The sequence below is a fragment of the Patella vulgata genome, chromosome 3 (assembly GCF_932274485.2).
Source record: "Patella vulgata chromosome 3, xgPatVulg1.2, whole genome shotgun sequence".
Lineage (NCBI taxonomy): Eukaryota > Metazoa > Mollusca > Gastropoda > Patellidae > Patella > Patella vulgata.
This window is the reverse complement of record NC_065881.2, coordinates 66,463,162-66,482,853: the sequence shown is the minus strand read 5'-3', so window position 1 is coordinate 66,482,853 and position 19,692 is coordinate 66,463,162. Positions and strand designations below refer to the sequence as shown.

General features: G+C 37.2%; 2 long non-coding RNA genes across 2 annotated transcripts; one reads left to right on the top strand and one right to left on the bottom strand.

Annotated features, from left to right (window-relative positions):
* The first annotated feature begins 392 nt into the window (after positions 1-392).
* On the top strand, positions 393-5,721 carry LOC126815750 (uncharacterized). Its single transcript, XR_007678047.2, has 2 exons — positions 393-918; positions 1,987-5,721. It is a non-coding gene; the product is annotated as an uncharacterized LOC126815750 (long non-coding RNA).
* Positions 5,722-10,069: 4,348 nt separating this feature from the next.
* Positions 10,070-18,858, bottom strand: LOC126815633 (uncharacterized). The gene is made up of 2 exons (XR_007678006.1): positions 18,590-18,858; positions 10,070-12,300 (listed from the first exon to the last, which is right to left on the bottom strand). It is a non-coding gene; the product is annotated as an uncharacterized LOC126815633 (long non-coding RNA).
* Between the last annotated feature and the right edge of the window lie 834 nt (positions 18,859-19,692).

The window sequence follows — 19,692 nt, the reverse complement described above, 5'->3', positions numbered from 1 at the left end:
CCAATCGGACTATTGAAGATAGTCATACACAATGCAGAGTGCTATGACGAAAATTTTCTATGGACTGTGGCAGGGCGGAGGATCTGGCAAGGGATAAGGTATAGGTGTTTGGGTCATACAAAAAATCAAGTCCTCATGTACATATTGGCATGCACGTAAAAGACACTCCGACAGTTGTAATTCAATATCAGAGTAGGCCATAGTGCCGCTATCCGTGCAAAGTTTCCGTCATAGTACACTGTATATAGTGTATGCCTGTCTTCATTAGCTCACTCAGAGCAAAACAGTAGGATGTTTAATCTCATTTAATTTTATTTAATTTTCCTACTTTTCTGCACCAATGGGACTATAAAAGATAGGCTGGCAAGCGGACGACCATATATATTTATCGTCTCTCGATAAAAGACCTATCTCTGAAAATTAAAATTCCCCGATTTGATTATTCTTTTAATATGACGTAATTATGTAACCTCATATAAAATATAGTAGAGCGTATACAAACAAATTATATGAATAGATTCATTATCAGAAATATTACAGGCCTTTCAAACGAACAGTCGCCATTTTAAGAGATAGATGTACAAATATATTTTTATCGTCTCGGGCAAGGTCAAGGTCACGATCTGTTCACGGTTGATGATTGTGTTTAAATCGGTTTATATCATATTATTTCTATTCACATTACAATATTTTTTTTATAGGTTACGGTTATTGTTGTTATTTATCTAAATTGCTTTTATTATTTATTAAATATTTTTTGTTTGTTCGTTTGACCGGAACGTACGGAATTCTGGGATTTAAAATGGCGGCATAGGTGATTATTTTTCCCAAAGAAGAAATGATGCCGTGATTTAAAGTTAAATAAAGCTATTCCACACATACACAGACGATTTTGGATTCAGCAAAGTAAAGTTGAAGGTAAGTGCACTTTTTATGCGAACTTCCGTTGACAGTATACCGATAGATCTAATGTTGATAAAAAAATAATCTGGCCGTGGAAAAAGTTTGCACGCAACTTTGTATATCAGACAGTCAGTATTTGTTTTTAACACGATGCAGTTACATTGTCCGTAAACCATACTATTCATAAACAAAATCAACATTGCTTTAAGTTATCGAAAGTAATACTGGTTCCAAAATTGTTTTTAAAAAATCTGGATTAAAAAATTATCAAACACATAACGAATTTATTAATGATGTAGACTGTTAAAATTCAGGCTGTGCTAATTATAATATAAGTACATGTAGTATTTTCTAAACATTTTTATGGGTGTTTCAGGTTGGGTTTTTTTGCAAATTTAATAATGCATAATGCAAGAGCTAAATCTATATATTGTACGTAGGTTAAGTAGGTATTTCTTGAGACTGTAAATGTTAAATTTTTTTATAAGACATTTTAATGTATTAACTTGCTAAGTCTATAATCAAGTCTCAATGCCATCGGGTGCTCGAGATGTTCACATATTCAAACACTGGCGGTTAATGTTAATGATTTAATTTAATTGAAAAATGGATAATCAAGACTTTAAGCTTATATACATAGGCCTATTTAAATGATATAACATTAAATAACAAGTTTGCCCGTACATACTTGTACATAAAGGTTTCAGTCCTACTCCCCAGCTTATTTTTTCTTGTGGTGGCCAAGAAAGTTCATCAGGATTTTCTGGCATGGTTCCTCTTTTAACTGGTGCAAGACAGAGGGGCTGGTAAGGGCTAATGTACAGTTGTTCGGATAGGACAAACAACCAAGCTCTTTTGTACACACGGCCAGTCAAAATTTCCATCACAGCACACTTTCAAGCATTTGTCCAACTTCTTTAGCCCTGTTTGAGCAGCACAGTATGATGTTGAACCCCATTTCATTACAGATCCACAGTAGGTTGGCTGTCAGCCCAGTTGGAGCTGAACAGTAGGCCGTTTAACCCAATTACGTTTTTTTTTGGGAGTATAAAGTTGCTTTTTATTTATTATTTTTTTTTACAGATCCTACATGTATATTTGAGCACCCTTGGTGGCAGTAATGACAAAGAAGTTCTAAAAAGATTTATATGGGCTTTATAATGAAAGTTAGACAACACTACTACTTGCCAAACACTACTACTTGTCACATAATGTAATGATATAAATATATATGTATCTATGGTAGCACAAATATCATCAGAATGTAGGCCAAAGCTTTACAAGCATTGTAGGCCTAAAATACTTTCTGTCTGAACTTTTGACAGTCAATTCTTTGATGACTAGTTAGTTTAGAGCAGATATCCTGTCACAGTATTATATAACAGCTCTTTGGCTTAAAGTCTAAACTGAGTTGTATCAGTGAGTTGAAAATCATCTGTGTTCCTGTTATTGCTCCCTGCTGCAGCCAGTAAACAATAAACTTTTGCGTTCCTTACAAATCTTCCAATTTTTATTGATAGATCAACCATAGCAAAGATCTCTATTAAGATTATATTTGTAATGTGTGTAACAAATTCTATGACATAGGTATAATATTGGTGTAGTTAAGTATATACCATATTTATGCACACATTTCAATGTTGGCATATTATTAGTCTCTATCATCTAGAAAAAAATATTCTATATTCTACGAATATTAGTGTGGTTGCGTTGTCAACATTTGAGAATAATCGGTCATAGGCTAGATTATCCGGTCTTTTACATTATCATAAACAAAGTCTAAGGGAGGTAACTAGTCCTAAAACAAGATGTTGACGCCCATGAAATTTATATAAGAATGCCATTTCCGAAAATCCATTTGATTGCATTGTCAGTTCAATATCCAACACTCTTAATTTTTTTTATTGTAAAATTTCTCTCTTCATGGGCCATATCTATGTTGTTTTTTTTATTGAATCCTAATTCGTCATCACGATTCATGTTTGTTTATAAATGCAAGTGTTATTGACAACTGTCCCAGACCCTCATTACTTATATGGCCCAACTTTTCTTCGGCGTACACCGGCACGGTATTAGACTAGGATAACAGTCCCGAAACTCATGGAGTTGAAGAACATTAGTCTTATATACCGCCTCTACTTAATTATGGAAGTAGGTTGGAAAAATGTAAAATTTGGCAATTTGACTTATACTCAACATCGACTTATACCCTGTATGGTAATGTGATGATGCCCCCTCTTCCAGACAAGACATAGGCTATAACTGTTTCAAATGACAAGTGCTAAATGAAGTATTTATGTGGTCTTTGGTGAAAGAAATGAAATGAAATGAAATGGGGTTTAACGTCCTACTCCTAACCTGGGCTAATGAAGACGAGCATATGCCATACAGTGTACTATGAGGGAAATTTTGCCTGGGCAGCAGGGCTACGGCCTACTCTTATATCGAATTCCAACTGCCAAGGGATCTTTTACGTGCATGCCAATGTCTACACGGGACCTCGGTTTTTCGTCCCATAACGACTAGACAGCTGTCCGTCTGTCAGTTCCTCCGTCCTGCATCACTGACAAGGGAAACCACGCCGGAAAATCAGGATGAACTTTCTCGGCCAATACAGGGATCGAACACCCGATCTCCAGGCTAGCGAACCAGCGTCTTACCCACTTAGCCACTTGATCCCCCCCTTTGGTGAAAGAGAGAGAGAGAGAAATGGGGTTTACCGTCCACTCGACACAAACTAGGTCATTTCGGGACTAACATATGGTTTAATTTTTTATTTACATAATTCGCTTGCGCGTAGGGGTCTTTAGCAGTGGGAGGAAACCGAAGGACCCGGAGAAAACCCACGAGGTTGGACAGGCGACCCTACTCCTTGCCACGTACAACCGGGGTTTCGAAACCACGCCATTCGACTCAATGACAGACTTTATGATACAGCGCGCGCACGCTAACCATTCAGCCATCCACCACCCCCCCACCCCCCTTTGTTGAAAGAAAACAGAGCTGTGGCTAGTGAAATGAAAGTTTAACGTCCTACTGTTTTGCTCTGAACTGGGCTTATGAAGATGGGCATACGCCATACAGTGTGCTATGTGGGAAATTTTGCCCGGACAGTGGCACTACGGCCTTCTCTTATATCGAATTCTAACTTCAAGGGCTCTTGTACGTGTACGCCAATGTGTACATGGGACCTCATTTTTTTGTCCCATTTTAATGACTAGACAGCTGTCTTGTCTAGCCCTCTGTCCTGCATCACTGACAAGGGAGAACCACGCCCGAAAATCTGGAGTAACTTTCTCGGCCAATGCAGGGATCGAACACCCGACCTCCAGACTAGATAGCCAGTGTCTTACCGACTTAACCAACGTGATCCCCGTTGTGGCTACAATTCCTGGATTTGAAGGTCAGGTATGATATGAAACGAATATTTTTAACCGGTTCACCAATGCAACCAATCCGTGACGGGTTAACTGATAGAGGGTTACATCCTTGATATGAATATACTTGTCGCGGGTTTTAAAAATAGAAATATATATATAAAGGTAGCTCAAAATTCATCTCTACATGTACAGAGGCCAAGGGGGGATCATGTGGCTAAGTGGGTAAGACGCTGACTCGCTAGCCTTGAGGTCGGGTGTTCGATCCCTGCATTGGCCGAGAAAGTTCATCCTGATTTTCCGGTGTGGTTTCCCATTGTCAGTGATGCAGGACGGAGGGCCTGACAAAGACAGCTGTCTAGTCATTTGGATGGGACAAAAAAACAAAACAAGGTCCAGTGTACACATTGGCGTGCACATAAAAGATCCCCTGGCAGTTGGAATTCGATACAAGAGTAGGCCATAGCGCTGCTGCCCGGGCAAAATTTCCCTCATAGCACACTGTATGGCGTAACCTTTTGCGTCTCTTCAAAATATTTCAAATCTTTTGTCATGGATCAACCATTGCAAATATCCGTGTTACAATTATATTTGAAATGTGTTAAACCAATTCTGCAACACATGTAATATTGGTGTAGTATATATCTTTGTTTATACACCCACATATCAATTTTGGCCCTGTTTGTCCGTACACTGGGTGTGAAATGTGAATCATTCCGATTGTGAGAGGACAAGCATTATCAATATACAGCTTTTCAGGACTTTGCTTTCCTTGGTTAATTCTCCCTAGTCTAGTCGTTTGGATGGTACGAATGATCGAGGTCCTGTGCACACATTGGTGTGCACGTGAAAGATCCCTTGGCAGTTTGAATTCGATATAAGAGTAGGCTTTAGCGCCGCTGTCTGGATAAAATTCCATAATAGGACACTGTATAGCATATTTCCATGTCATTAGCCCTGTCGGAATAGGACATTAAACCCATTTCATTTCACTCATTCCAAAGTTAACTTCTATTCCATCAATACCTTGAGCAAATAAGATAGAGGCTATAGGTTTTGGCCCAATTTGGTCAATATCCCAGTTTTTTCTTTCTTATATGCATATCAACACTTTCATAGCGCTAATGTAGACCTTTTTCTTGAACATTTTCCCGTGTCAGTGATGCCGGACAGAGGACCTGACATGGATGGCTGACTAGTCATACGGAAGGGACAAAAAATCAAGGTACAGTGTAAACTCAAGTGTGTGTGTGTGTGTGTGAAAGATCCCTTGGCAGTTGGAATTTTATATAAGAGTACGCCATAGCTCTGCACACTGTGTGGCATATGCCCGTCTTCATTTCTCAAACAGCTGTGGATAAAAACTGTTAATATTTAAATGTGTATTTTGTATTTTATAACATTATATTTTTGTCTTTTAAATAAAGTATATGTATACATACTTGTAGTATATTTTGTCATATAATTCTGCTAGATTTTTAACATTTCTGTGCAATACATTTAGAATTCTGACTGGTTATGGGTAGATAGAGAGCAATGGGGTAAAACATCCAATAGACATAAACTGTCCTTTGGGACTAAGGGATTCAATTCAAGTTGAATAATTCATCCGCACCAGGAATCTTTAGTAGTAGGAGGACCCAGAGAAAACCCATGTTCAAGTTGGGTGTGGAAACAAACCACTTGACTCAATGACAGACCTTATGATCTAAAGCGCACACGTTGGACCACTCAACTTTTAGCCTCACCCACGGGTCAGGAAAATTTGATTATTGGTTGAATGTACTTCCCATTTACTGCCGCAAATAATGAATAATTTTGAAGATTTTAATGCTCATCAAAATTTGACTTTAGAATTGCATCCGTAAATGATGTTAATTTAATGTTAGATTTACGGTATAATGATCGGTTAGATATCCATCATTTTGCTCATCCTTTTAACGACAATTTAACGTCAGGAAATGACGTTAATCTAGCGTAAAGTTTACGTCATTTTTACCTTATATTTACATCATTTTCTGACGTAAATCTAACGTAAAGTTTACGTCATTTTCTGACGTAAATCTAACGAAAATGACGTAAACTTTACGCAAATTTTACGTTAGATTTACGTCAGAAAATGACGTAAAGTTTACGTTAGATTTACGTCAGAAAATGACGTAAATATAACGTAAAAATGACGTAAAGTTTACGTTAGATTAACGTCATTTCCTGACGTAAAATTATCGTTAAAAAGATGAGCAAAATGATGGTAAACTGACTGACCATTTTTACGTAAATGTAACGTAAAATTAACATCATATTGTTATGTGGGACTGTGGCTGGAGTAAGGCGGAAGACATCAGTAGTGGAACCATCTCTACCCAACCAGTAGCCTAGTGGGTTTTCGTCGGGTTCTCCATATTGACTGACTGAGATACACATAACTACCGGTAACATCGATCGCACAAAAAGGTTACGGAATATGCGTTGGGAGGATTACAAAATGAAATGCGGTTTTACGTCCTACTTTTCTGCACCAACTGCAGGTGATACTGAAGACGAGCATACGACATGCATTGTGCTATGTGGGAAATTTTATCCGGATATCAAATCACACGGCCTACTCTTATTCAACTACTCAACTGTCAATCAAGGGTTCTTTTACTTGATTACCAACGTGTACGGCTAGACACTGTCTGCATCACTGACAAGTGGAAACCGCGATTGGAAATCCCAAGAAACTTCCTCGGCCAGCACCTAGATCGGATACCCTGATTAATGAACCAGCGTCTTACACCGTGGCTCGTTGGGAGGATTACGTCTCCTCACCCACAAACGTATAAATGCATAATTATATGACGGATTTATCATGTTCTTTGGCGTGAATGTGTGTGAATTTCACAAAATGGTATATCTATACTTACACAATTCGAGAGTCGGCCGTCGTAACCCTAAAATACCGTGCACAAATGCATGTAATACGCATTTAGGGTGTGTGCCGATTACAAAATTGCCATGTTAAACGCGTAAGGTGTGTGGGGATAATATAATTGCCATAATATATTAACTGGCTGCTACAGTTATCTTGCTTGGTGTAAGTTTTCCATACCGATCGATCTGTTATTCCCCAAATTTGTGTGAATTTTCCATACCGATCCATCTGTACTTGACATATTACTATATTAATGTCGGCCATAGTAATCCTGATAATAATAATAATGATATCGTTTATTTGTAAAGCGCGTTAATACAGAACAAAAACAGTTTCTAAGGCGCTGTTGGTTATATTCACTGATTATTTACAGATCAGGGTTTTGAAACAAGAATGTTTTGAGTTGAGATTTAAAATGGCCCACAGAGGGTAATTGTTTCATTGACTGTGGTAGTCATTCCAAAGAAAAGGGCTAGTATAAGAAAGGGTACGTTTTCCAAGTTGTAAGTTAATAGCTGGAGATTTTAGAATATGTTTTTTCTAAGAACGAAGATTTCTGCTGGTGGTATAGGGTTCTACAAGACTTTTTATATGAGATGGAGCTTGGCCGTTTAACGCTTTGCAGATAAAGAGGAGTAAATTGAACTTAATTCTTTGCTGAATTGGGAACCAATGTAGAGATTGCAATACCGTGGAGATGTGTTGCTATTTCTAGTTTTAGTGAGGCACCGAGCTGCTGAATTTTGAACATGACGTAGTTTGTTAATCTGATAGTCTGGTAAGCCGTATAGTAAACCATTTTGGTAACCTAGTTTAGTTGAGATGTATGCGTGAATGAGTTCTCCTTTATTTTCATAATTGGGATAGCGTTGGATCTTTCAAATTCGATGTATATGATAGAAGGTGGTGGAGCAAATACTTTGTATGTGATCGTTCAACGATTGGTTCGAGTCTAATACAGCACCAATATTTCGAGAGTTATAGGATCCTGTGATCACTTCTTTATCAAAATTAACTAGCGTATGATCAATTTTTCAGAGTTGTTAGTTAGTTCCAACGACTAGATTTTCTGTTTTATTTGGATTTAATTTCAAAAAATGTTCTGTCATCAACCAAGAATTTCCGTGGGACAAAGTTCTATATTTTGTATCGTGGAATGTTGAGAGTCTGTCTCAAATTCAATATAAAGTTGGGAGTCGTCTGCAAACACATGAATATTTAGCCCATAGCCTTCATCAATCTTAATGGTAGACTTTGTGAAGATGATAAAAAGTACAGGTCCGAGTACAGAACCTTGCGGTACCTCACATCGGATGTTGAATCTCTAATTCTGACAGCTTGGGTGCGATTGGTTAGATATGACTTAGCCCAGTTAAAGACAGAACCACGCAAGCTAATTTCACACCATAATGCATCATGAAAATCTTCGGTATCGAGCATATCAAATGCGGCTGAGCGATCTATATGTATATAAGATCTAAGAGTACCAGGATAACACATTTCTGTTGATCTAAAGCTCGGTAGATATCGTTGGTGATTTTGAGTAAAGCAGTTCTGTGCTGTGGTATTGTTTGTAAGCAGATTGTAATGGATTTTGAAGGTTATTGGAATAAATATGATCATTTAATTGATTTAGAACACACTTTTCTAGCAGTTTTGAAATGTAAGATAGATTACTGACTGGACGGTAATTCGACAGAATATCTGGATCCATGTTGGATTTCTTTAATAATGGTTTAACAATGGCTTTTCCATTAAATATTAATGTCTGTTACAATTATTTTAATTTGTGTAAATTTTCCATATCGATCAATCTGTACATGACATATACTAAGCAGCAAACGAAACGCCGGGTTGGTATGTTAATCTGAATAGACGCATTGCATAAAATATGTCAAATGTTTTTATTATTTGTGACCACATCTCCAACCTTACCTGAGCAATAAGGCTCCTTCTCAAACACGGAATTGAACCCAGGAAATATTCTCAAAAACGCAACCTGACTTCTGAGATGGTAATGTGTTCTCCATGATTTTCAAGTAACTCATGCTGCACGTGCTGTTCACCGGGACCAGTCCTATAAAATGCACCCCATACCTGGTTGAATCATTCACACTACAACGTCAGCAGCATGCCACGACTCACGACAGCTCAGAGGGACCAGGCGCTTGGAAGACTCGACGCTCGCCACACTGCCCAAGCCGTTGCCAATCACTTCCAGGTCAATGTTCGGACCATCTACAGGCTTCAGCAACGCTTTCGAGCCACCAACACCACGGATGATTGCCCCCCGAACTGGTAGACCACGGGTTACAAGGCCTAAAGACTGCCATGTTCTGCGACAGCAATTGTAGAATCCCTTCACACAGGCATCTGAGACAGCACGTCAGACAGTGGGAACACACGGAAGACCCATTAGTACCGATACAGTGCGCCGACGTCTTAACAGAGAGAACATCCATTGCCGTAGACCTTACCGTGGACCGATCCCCATCCCACGCCATCGACGTGAACGTCTACAGTTTACCCAACAACACCAGAACTGGTGAGACAGACTGGAGAACGGTTTTTTTTCACAGATAAGAGTCGGTATTGCTATCAACTGCGGATGGCAGGACAAGAATATGCCGTTGAGGTGGCCAGTGTTATTCTGACCAATGTGTCATGTGTCATGCTTTGATCCATTTAGTAAGTCGTTTTCTAGAATGATTTAATTAAAGTGCCTCTCTGATTTTGAAATCGTGCTGACATTTATCAAATTGCCATTGAATATTAATTGTCTGCTACAATTATTTTAATTTATGTGAAATTTCATATCTATTTTCCTTCAAAATAGCAAGTTTTCTCAATTTATGAAGAATTACAACAAGAAATATAATATCGACATCCTTTTATTAATCAATCAATAAATTATAGCTGATAAAATGAACAAATTATTCACACCATAATTGATAAAATGACAATAAACTATCTACAATATAGTTAACAAAATAAAATCGCCAATAAATCAATCACACTATAGTTGATAAAATAAACAATATATTAATTTCACTACAGTTGTTAAAATGAGCAAAATAAATTATTTTCACTATAGTTGATAAAATGAGCAAATCATTATTCACAGTATAATCAATAAAATGAGAAATAAATTATTCACACTATAGTTCATATGAACAATAAGTTATTTTAACTAATGAGCAATACGCCATGTACACTATAGTTGATTAAATGAAAAAATTATACATACAGTCAATAAGCTGATAAACACTTCATAACACTGAATAAACTATGTATCAATGCACTCAATATGTTTATAACACTTTATCAATACAGTCAATATTGTGATCAACAAAATTTAACAATACACTTGATACACTATAGTTGATAAAATGAACATATTATTCACACTATAGTTAAGAAAATAAACATAAAATTATTTACAGTAATATTGATAAAAGTTTGTAATACTATATCAATACAGTCTATAAGCTGATAAACAAACATTTCTTAACACTTAATAAATTTTATCATCCAAATACATTCTACAGTAGATATCGCTTGTGTGATATATTTCATAATCTACTGCGATATCTCCTAAGGAGATATCGCTTTACATGAATTTGATTGGTCAGTAGAAAAGGAACTACTTTTTTTATTTTCAAAGAACAGTTCATTTCTTATTAAACGTAACTTTTTTTTTTATTAAAAATGAACTATTGTTATTCAATTGACCTTGATGGAAACACTGGGTCAATATAAAAGACTTTGCAATGGTTGAATTGCTGTCAAAAATGATGTATCACTACGCCGTAATGTTCAGTAAAAGTGAAATCTACAGCAAAGAATTATATTTATCTATTTGTGGATGTAAGAAGGGATTGGGTGATACATTAAATCACCTACTCGTCTTTTTTTATATCAAAAAATATCAACACTCGTTGATAAAGTAAAAAAAACTCGGCAGAGCCTTGTTTTTTGTTACCTTATTAACTTGTGTCGGTGGAGTTAACGCCTGTCAATCAAACGATCGGCCATTCTCTGAGATGGCGAAGAGAGAGTTGACGCCTATTTCTAGTCAAAAATTACAATGGTGATAACTTTGTTCAGAATAAAGTAATTTGACTGAAATTTTCAATATAGTCCTCTTTCATCATCTATTTTTGGACTTTTACAGCAAGAATGGCCAACTCTCTATTAAAATCTCCCATAATGTATCTTTAAGACACATAATTTTAAAAGAAGGGATTGGGTGATAAATAAAATCACCTACTAGTCTTTTTTTATATCAAAAAATATCAACACTCGTTGATAAAGTAAAAAAAAACTCGGCAGAGCCTTGTTTTTTGTTACTTTATCAACTTGTTTTGATATTTTTTGATATTAAAAAAGACTGATAAGAGATTCTCTATATGTATCAATGCACTCAACAAGTTTATAACACTTTATCTAATGCAGTCAATATGGTGATCAACAAAAGTTATCAATACAATCGATAAGTTGATAAAAAATTATTTTTCAGTACACTAAATATGTTTTTTCACCCAATTCTTTATCAATAGCCTACACTCAATATGTTGATAAACAGTACACTCAATATGTTGATAAACAATACACTCCATATATTGATAAACAGACTATTTATCAATACACTCGGTAAATGAACTATTAGTCAACACATGTACACATTCTATATCTTTATCATTATCTCCGTCATCATCATTTTCATAATAGTCAAACAAAGTGCTTTCTGTGAAATCATCCGCAAGAACAATTTTCCGAACATGTTTTATATTTTTGCATATTATCACTTTAGGCATTAAACAAACCTGTTCTGTTTGTAAACTGTGAGACAATGTTGAGGCATTAGCAGCTCCTTCAGATTTCTAGTAATCAGTTAATTTGTCCAGTTGAAGTAGCTCGACTTCTTCTCAGAGTGTATCATAGTAATAATTTATTAACGGGTGTAGAGAATTAGATGTTACACTGTATTCAAATGTATCTGTTTTTTGCTGAAGATTTCCCTTCTGGTATTTGTTGTGTTGTTAGGTAAGTTTAGTGATCTTTAGTTAATACTGATTTTCTTCAGTTGCCTTCCAGCCTTGACTCCTGTAAAAAACAAATAGTATTTTTGAAGAAAAAGTAAGTAAGATAATAATAACCAAGGTGTGTATTAAGATAAAAGATAAGGTACCAAATATATGAGAACTGAGGGTATTAAGTGATCATTTAGCATTTCAAAGCAGGACGACAGGATTTCAACTAAACAGGACGATAGGATTTCAAAGAACTTAAAAAATATTTTAACATACATTATGCACGAGCTAAATCTGATTATTACAAGTCTTTATTTAGACTTCAGATGTCATAGAAATTATAAATTAGATCTTTATTTACACAACAAGCACAAAATCAACTCTGTAGACCGTTAAGTTGACGTCATACTCCCGGAAATTTAAGATCGAGGCTAAATGATAGAGTGTACGAAGCTAGGCCGCTGTTGAGCGATGCCGCATGTCAGTCAATGTGATTGAAAGTTCGATATATACAGCTATAATTATCCTCATTGTTTTGGTCCATTCTTTTTCAAACTTTCGCTTCTTATATATATATTAAAAGTCTTATTTTTAATTTGTAGTAAAAATAAATGTGATACGAATTGAATTGTGCAACCCCATCTCAAACCGAATAGGCTAACGGTACCATAGTCATTGAAAATGTTACTTGATAATCAAGATTATGTAGGTGGAGTTAACGCCTGTCAATCAAACGATCGGCCATTCTCGGAGACGGCGAAGAAAGAGTTGACGCCTATTTCTAGTCAAAAATTACAATGGTGATAACTTTGTTCAGAATAAAGTAATTTGACTGAAATTTTCAATATAGTCCTCTTTCATCATCTATTTTTGGACTTTTACAGCAAGAATGGCCAACTCTCTATTAAAATCTCCCATAATATATCTTTAAGACACATAATTTTAAAAGTATTATTTTGCTCAGTGAATTGCTCAGCGATACTGATACCCATTTAATCTATTCCTTACTGGTCACTGTGGTGACTAGCTTTGTGATCATCATTCTACTACAGCTAGGCCTATTCACTTTTGGTCCTACTTTGTTTAATTGAATGTGGTTGTAAGCATTCTAGTTAATTCATGGCTTGGAATAGGCCCAGTTACTGGATCCCACAGAAAATTGTTACCTAGGCTGTGACCTGTGTGATGACCCAATTACTGGGGCCACGTGTATTGAAAAGATTAAAGATACATTATTGTCATTATGCAAGATATAGATAAAGAGCAGGCCGTTCTTATTATAATAGTTTGAAAATAGATAATGCAAAATGAATATATTGAAAATTTCGTTCAAATTACTCTATTGCAAGCAAAGATATTAGCCTTTGAAGGTTTGACAAGACATGTACAATAATTGCAACCACCGTACTGGTTGTTCGAAGCTAAGTCTCGCTCCTTCATTTCTAAATTAAATCAAAATATGGCTGAACCGTTCTAATCTAGTTAATATCAGAGATATCCGATGGTATCAAGAGTTGATTTTATGCTTGTCATGTAAATAAATGTCTAATTAATAGTTTATATAATATAAAATTTCAGGTCTAAAGAAAAACCTGCAATAGGCAGATTGAGCTCTTGAATAACGTATGTTTAAGTGATTAATTCTTTGCAACATACAGAATTTTCAATATTGAGACTGATGAAGGTGCGAACCTGAAGCATTGCTTTCCTCCATTGATAATTTTTTTACCTCATCTTTTGACAAATCTAAAATAAATACATTACAGGAGTATTACGATATGAAGAATCCATCATGCCCAATGATAGTGTTATGGACCAGACAAAACAGACATGTAACTAAATTTTGGGTTGAGTAACCATTACTGGTGCCATCTTACAGCAGATGGGAACAAATAAAATCTGACCTGTCAAGCATACATTAAACATGTACTATTAGTAAAGAACTACACGATTTTAAAAAACACAAGAAATATCTGTAGTCCTGATGTAGGATGAAAGGATTATAGTAATGTTGTAAACACAAAAAAAACTGTAATCCGTAAGCTTATTGAAGAAAAAAAACAATTAAAGATTTTGAACAAGGAATAATTTGAAAATTTCAGTAAAATTACTGCATTCAGTGTAGTCTCTATTTTCATTGCTACTGTTTGTTACGATATACACAAAGTCTTGTACATCCATTTTTAAATTAGATTATTAAATGGCAATTCCGTTTCAATCTGTTCATAATCACAAGGTTGATTATGGGCTTTATTCTGACGTGGTTTCATCTTGTCAGTGGTGCAGGACGAAGGGGGAGGCCTGACAAGGACAACTGTCTAGTCATTCAGATGAGACGAAAAACCGAGGTCCTGTTTATACATTGGCTTGCACGTAAAAGATTCCTTGGCAGTTGGAATTCGATATAAGAGTAGGCCATAGTGCCGCTGCCCGGGCAAAATTTCCCTCAAAGCACACTGTATGGCCTATGCCCTTGTACATTGGCCCAGTATAGGAGAAAAACAATAGAACGTTAAACTCCAATTCATTTCATTTTTATACGTCCACATTCATAATGTGAACGTATTATGCCGTCGCCCCTGTCTGTGTGTGTGTGTGTGTGTATGTATGTATGTGTGTGTGTGTGTGTGTGTGTGTGTGTGTGTGTGTGTGTGTGTGTGTGTGTGTGTCTGTGGTTCGCCTACAGGGCGCAATTCTTCATGGATTTTCTTCAAACTTGGTATACTTATTCCTTATACCCCAAGGAAGATCCCTATTGTTTTTGGTGCATGCCCGACCCCCCGGGGCAGAGCCACGCCCATTTCTAGTATTTGTTTGTTTGTCGTCTACAGGCCACATTTCTTAACTAATAATCTCGAAACTTTGCATACACATTCTTTGTACCCTAAGGAACATCCCTATCGTTTGGGGTGCATGCCCAAGCCCCAGGGGCAGAGCCACGCCCATTTTCTTTGTGTGTCTGTGTGTCGCCTACAGGCCACAATTCTTAATCGATTGTCTTGAAAAAATTTCATATGAATTTCTTATACCCTAACGATGATCCCTATTGTTTTTGGTGCATGCCCTACCCCCAGTGGCAGTGCCACCCCCATTTTTTGTATTCATTGTTTGTCATCTACAGACCACATTTCTTAATGTATCACCTTGAAACTTTGCATACTTACTCCTTTTATCCTAAGGAACATCCCTATTGTTTGTGGTGAATGCCCAGCCCCCAGCGACAGAGCCACGCCCATTTTGTTTTTGTGTGTCTGTATGTCACTTACAGCCTGCAATGCTTAATCGATCATCTTGAAAACTTTCTTATACTTATTCCTTATACCGTAAGGCTGACCTCTATTATTTTTGGTGCATGCCAGACCCCCTGGGACAGAGCCACGCCCAGAATTTGTGTGCCTTTTGTATCGCCTACAGGTCACGATTCTTAATATTTCCTTTTGAAACTTTGCATACCTATTCCTTTTCCCTTTTCCCAGGGGCAGAGCCACACCCATTTTTTCTTTGTGTCTCTGTGAGTTGCCTACAGGCCACGATTCTTAATGGATTGTCTTTGAACTTGGGATATGTATTCCTTATAGCCTAAGGACGACAACTGCATGTCACGACCCCCAGGCGCAGAGCCACGCCCAATTTTTATGTTTATCGTTTACAGGCCGGAATTCTGAATGGATCAACTTGGTACTTGGCATATGTATTCCTTATAGCCTAAGGGCATCAACTATAGATTTTGCCTTTAACGCTCAAAGGCCACAGTTCTGAATGGATTATCTTGGAACTTGGTATACTTATTCCTTATACCCTAAGGACGGCAACTATTGATGTTGTCATTTCAATAACAGGATGGTACCTATATATATTGTTTCCATATCCAACCCCCATGGGCAGAGCCACGCCCAGTTTTTGTATTTATCGTCTACAGGCTGCAATTCTGGGAACTTTGCATATTTATTCCTTATACCATAAAGACAGCAACTATTTATTTTGATGCTTGCCCCGACCTCCTGGGGCAGTGTCACACCCACTTTATTGTTAGTATTTTGTCTGTAAATTTGGCAAAACAAACTTGATGCCTAGTCTTCTTTGCCTCTGAACATAATACAGCCATTTCATATTTCATTCTCTTCATTTTAAAAAGTACCATATCAATCAAAGGTGGAATGTGGACGTATATTGCAGCATTAGCGATGCTCTTGTTGATTATGTGATCAAGGACCGTAACTCTGGCAGTAATTATCAGAAATCGTTGAAAATTAAGACTTCTTCGTCTCATGACCTGCAATGAAATGAAATGGGGTTTAAAGTCCTATATCATGTATCATGACCTTAAACACTATAAATTCAATGTCAATACGATAATAAGAACCATAACTTTCACTGAAAATTTATAGGCTTCTTTGTCTCATGACCTTAAAAACTGTTTATCAATCGGATATTAACTTTAATAGACTTGTGGATGTACAGACGGCCGGACAATAATATGCCCACATTTCAGTTTTGGCGTATAAAAAAAAGTAGTCTATCTGTCCATTCATGAATTCTGATACACCATCCACTGGCATTGGTTTATTTACATCATATTCGGGAGGTCAGGGGAGAGAGAAATGGGGTTTAACGTCCACTCGACACAAACTAGGTCATTTCGGGACTAACAAATGGTTTAATTTTATTTCAATAATTCGCATGCGCTTAGGGGTCTTTAGCAGTGGGAGGAAAACGGAGGACCCGGAGAAAACCCACGAGGTTGGACAGGCAACCCTACTCCTTGTCACGTACAACCGGGGATTCAAAACCACGCCTGTCGACTGACTCGACTCAATGACAGACTTTATGATACAGCGCGTGCAGGGGAGGTCAGGGATACAGTACAATGTTCAATAGCTACAATAGGCATAACCATTTGGATTGATATACTCATTTATCAGTTATTGTTGAGAGGAAGTGTGATCTATTCTGAACTCTGAGCTAGGCCTACATCCTCTGTAAAATGAAATGAAATTTTAATAATGTTTCTTAACACCCGAAGCAAGCAAAGGACTGTTTAGTTATCGACTGAAACTTTATTATGAGTACACTTTTAATTCTATAGGTCGATTCAGATTATTCTTTGACAATACGAAAGAAAAACATTAATTATATATTACCGTACGGTACCAGGTAATGTGAACAAAAAGTGCTATCAGGTGTTCTAAAAAGAATAAGTACGCCCCCCCCTGCATATGCTGCACACATACATATGACTTGCTGTTCAGTTCGCTAATTAGCATGAATAGAAAGGCCCAGCCTAGAGTCGCATTATAGATGCTTTTATAGATCAGTATATGCTTTGCCATTGGAATTTGTTAAACCACAAAAACAGGCTATAATGTTTCTGGTTGAATTTTGCATGGAACAGTGCCTAGTTGCTTGGATGGAAAGAAAAATGCGTCCTGCACATAGAACTAAAAGAACCCTACAGACAGAATTCCAAAAAAGAGTAAGCTTACGTAGGCTACATTAGTGTCACTCTGTCCAAAATTTGCCTCATCATAACATATTGATAGACGATAGTGTATGCCTTCTTCATTAGCCCAGAAAGAGCAGAAAAGTAGGATGTTAAACCCCATTTCAGCATTTCATTTCATTTTGTTTCATCATCATATTAATATCTTCAAAATTCATATCATCAAAATCCATATCATCAGAAATGGCATTAGTACCAGTAGGTCTACATAGTTAACATAGGCCTAGTTTAGTAGTTTAGGCTACAAGTACAAGTAGGCTTCAAACCTAGTACGGCCAAATACTAATAGTGCTTGATCTTGATGGCAGTAGGAATATTGTTTAGCACTATCTCACAAAATCTGTCATTGAGCCTAACACGGCGTGCATGGGTCGACTGTCAAGTGAATTTAACAATAGGCCTATTAGTCCCGAAATGATTTAGGCCTAGTTTAATGGATTGTGTCAAGTGGTCGAGACGAGTGGACTTTAAAGGAGCTAAATCAAGTAAATCGCTAATGTTTGGGACCTAGAAATTGACCCAAATGGGTCGCAACAAATAATAATGTAATCTGATTGTATAAATAAACTGATTTACATTCAATTGTTTCCGTTTTGACTCTAATTTCAAATCAGTTATCTCCAGCGAAATATGGCATGAGTCTCAACCGAATCGCTATTTCTAGTATCTGGTTATTTCAGTCTATTGCGCATGCTCTCATGGCGTCACCGTTTGATATAAGTATTCAGTTGTGGAATATGTCTAGCCTCGGTCCTTTGTTACAAATGACAATCAAACGTACTATGGCACCGTACACGATTCGTGTACCAATGCAATGGTAAAATATTTATTTTATTTTAAATATTGGTTATCAGAAGCTTACCTTTTCCCGGTAAGATCACAACATCAATGTTGATTTGAATTGACAAATAATTCGTGTTTTCAACGAGTAAGACTTTGGTGGATGATATTGAATTAGACTTAGAGACTAAGTTAGTTTAGCTAATCTTAGTTAGACTTAATCCCCATCTGCCATCTGGCATCTCTCTGTCCCGAGTCCGAGTTTCTCTCTGTCTCTCTAACTATTAAAGCCCAGTCTTTGGATGGGTTTTATCCCCTGTTTAAGTCTGATCTTTTATAAAATAAAGTAAGATACCGGTACCTCGTATTTTGGATTTTCTAAGTTTTAAGTATTAATATTAATATGGCGCTCTTTCCCACCTTGTTGACCTTGGACCTTGTCCAAAAGAGCGCAGGAAAGTAGTTCGAGAGACAGCGTAACCCTAGTAACTCACAATGCGATTCTTGAAGACGATTTCCGTTCATGAAATGAAATGATTGGGGTTTAATGTCCTACTGTTCGGCCCCGACTGGGCTAATGAAGACGGGCATACGCCATACAGTGTGCTATGAAGGAAAATATGGCCCGGGCAGTGGAAATATGGTCTAGGCCTACTCTTATATCGAATTCCCACTGCCAAGGGATCTTTAACGTGCATGCCAATGTATACACGGGACCTCTTTTTTTCGTCGCATCCGAACGACTAGACAACTGTTCTTGTCAGGCCTTCCGTCTTGCACCACTGACAATTAAGGGGAAACCATGTCGAATAAACCCGATGAAATTCTTGGCCAATGCAGGGAACGAAGATTCCCGTTCATGGAGAAATGAAATGGGATTTAACAATAACATCATATAGACCCAATGCAGCATGCAGTATGCTATTGGGGTGAGGGGGGGGGGTCCCGGTCTTCGGCGGTACTGGGTACGGCGTACTCTTATTTCGATTCAAAACTGAAGGATTCCTCTACGTGTACGCGGGACCTCCTTTCTGTCCCATCTGAACGACTATATAGCTTTTCCTTGAGGCACTCCGCCCTGTCCTACTGACAAGGGTAAACTTTGCCTAAAAAATCACGACGGATTCACACCGGGAGCAAACTCCAGACCCCCCTCCAGCCTAATAAGCAGTACGGTATTTGTGT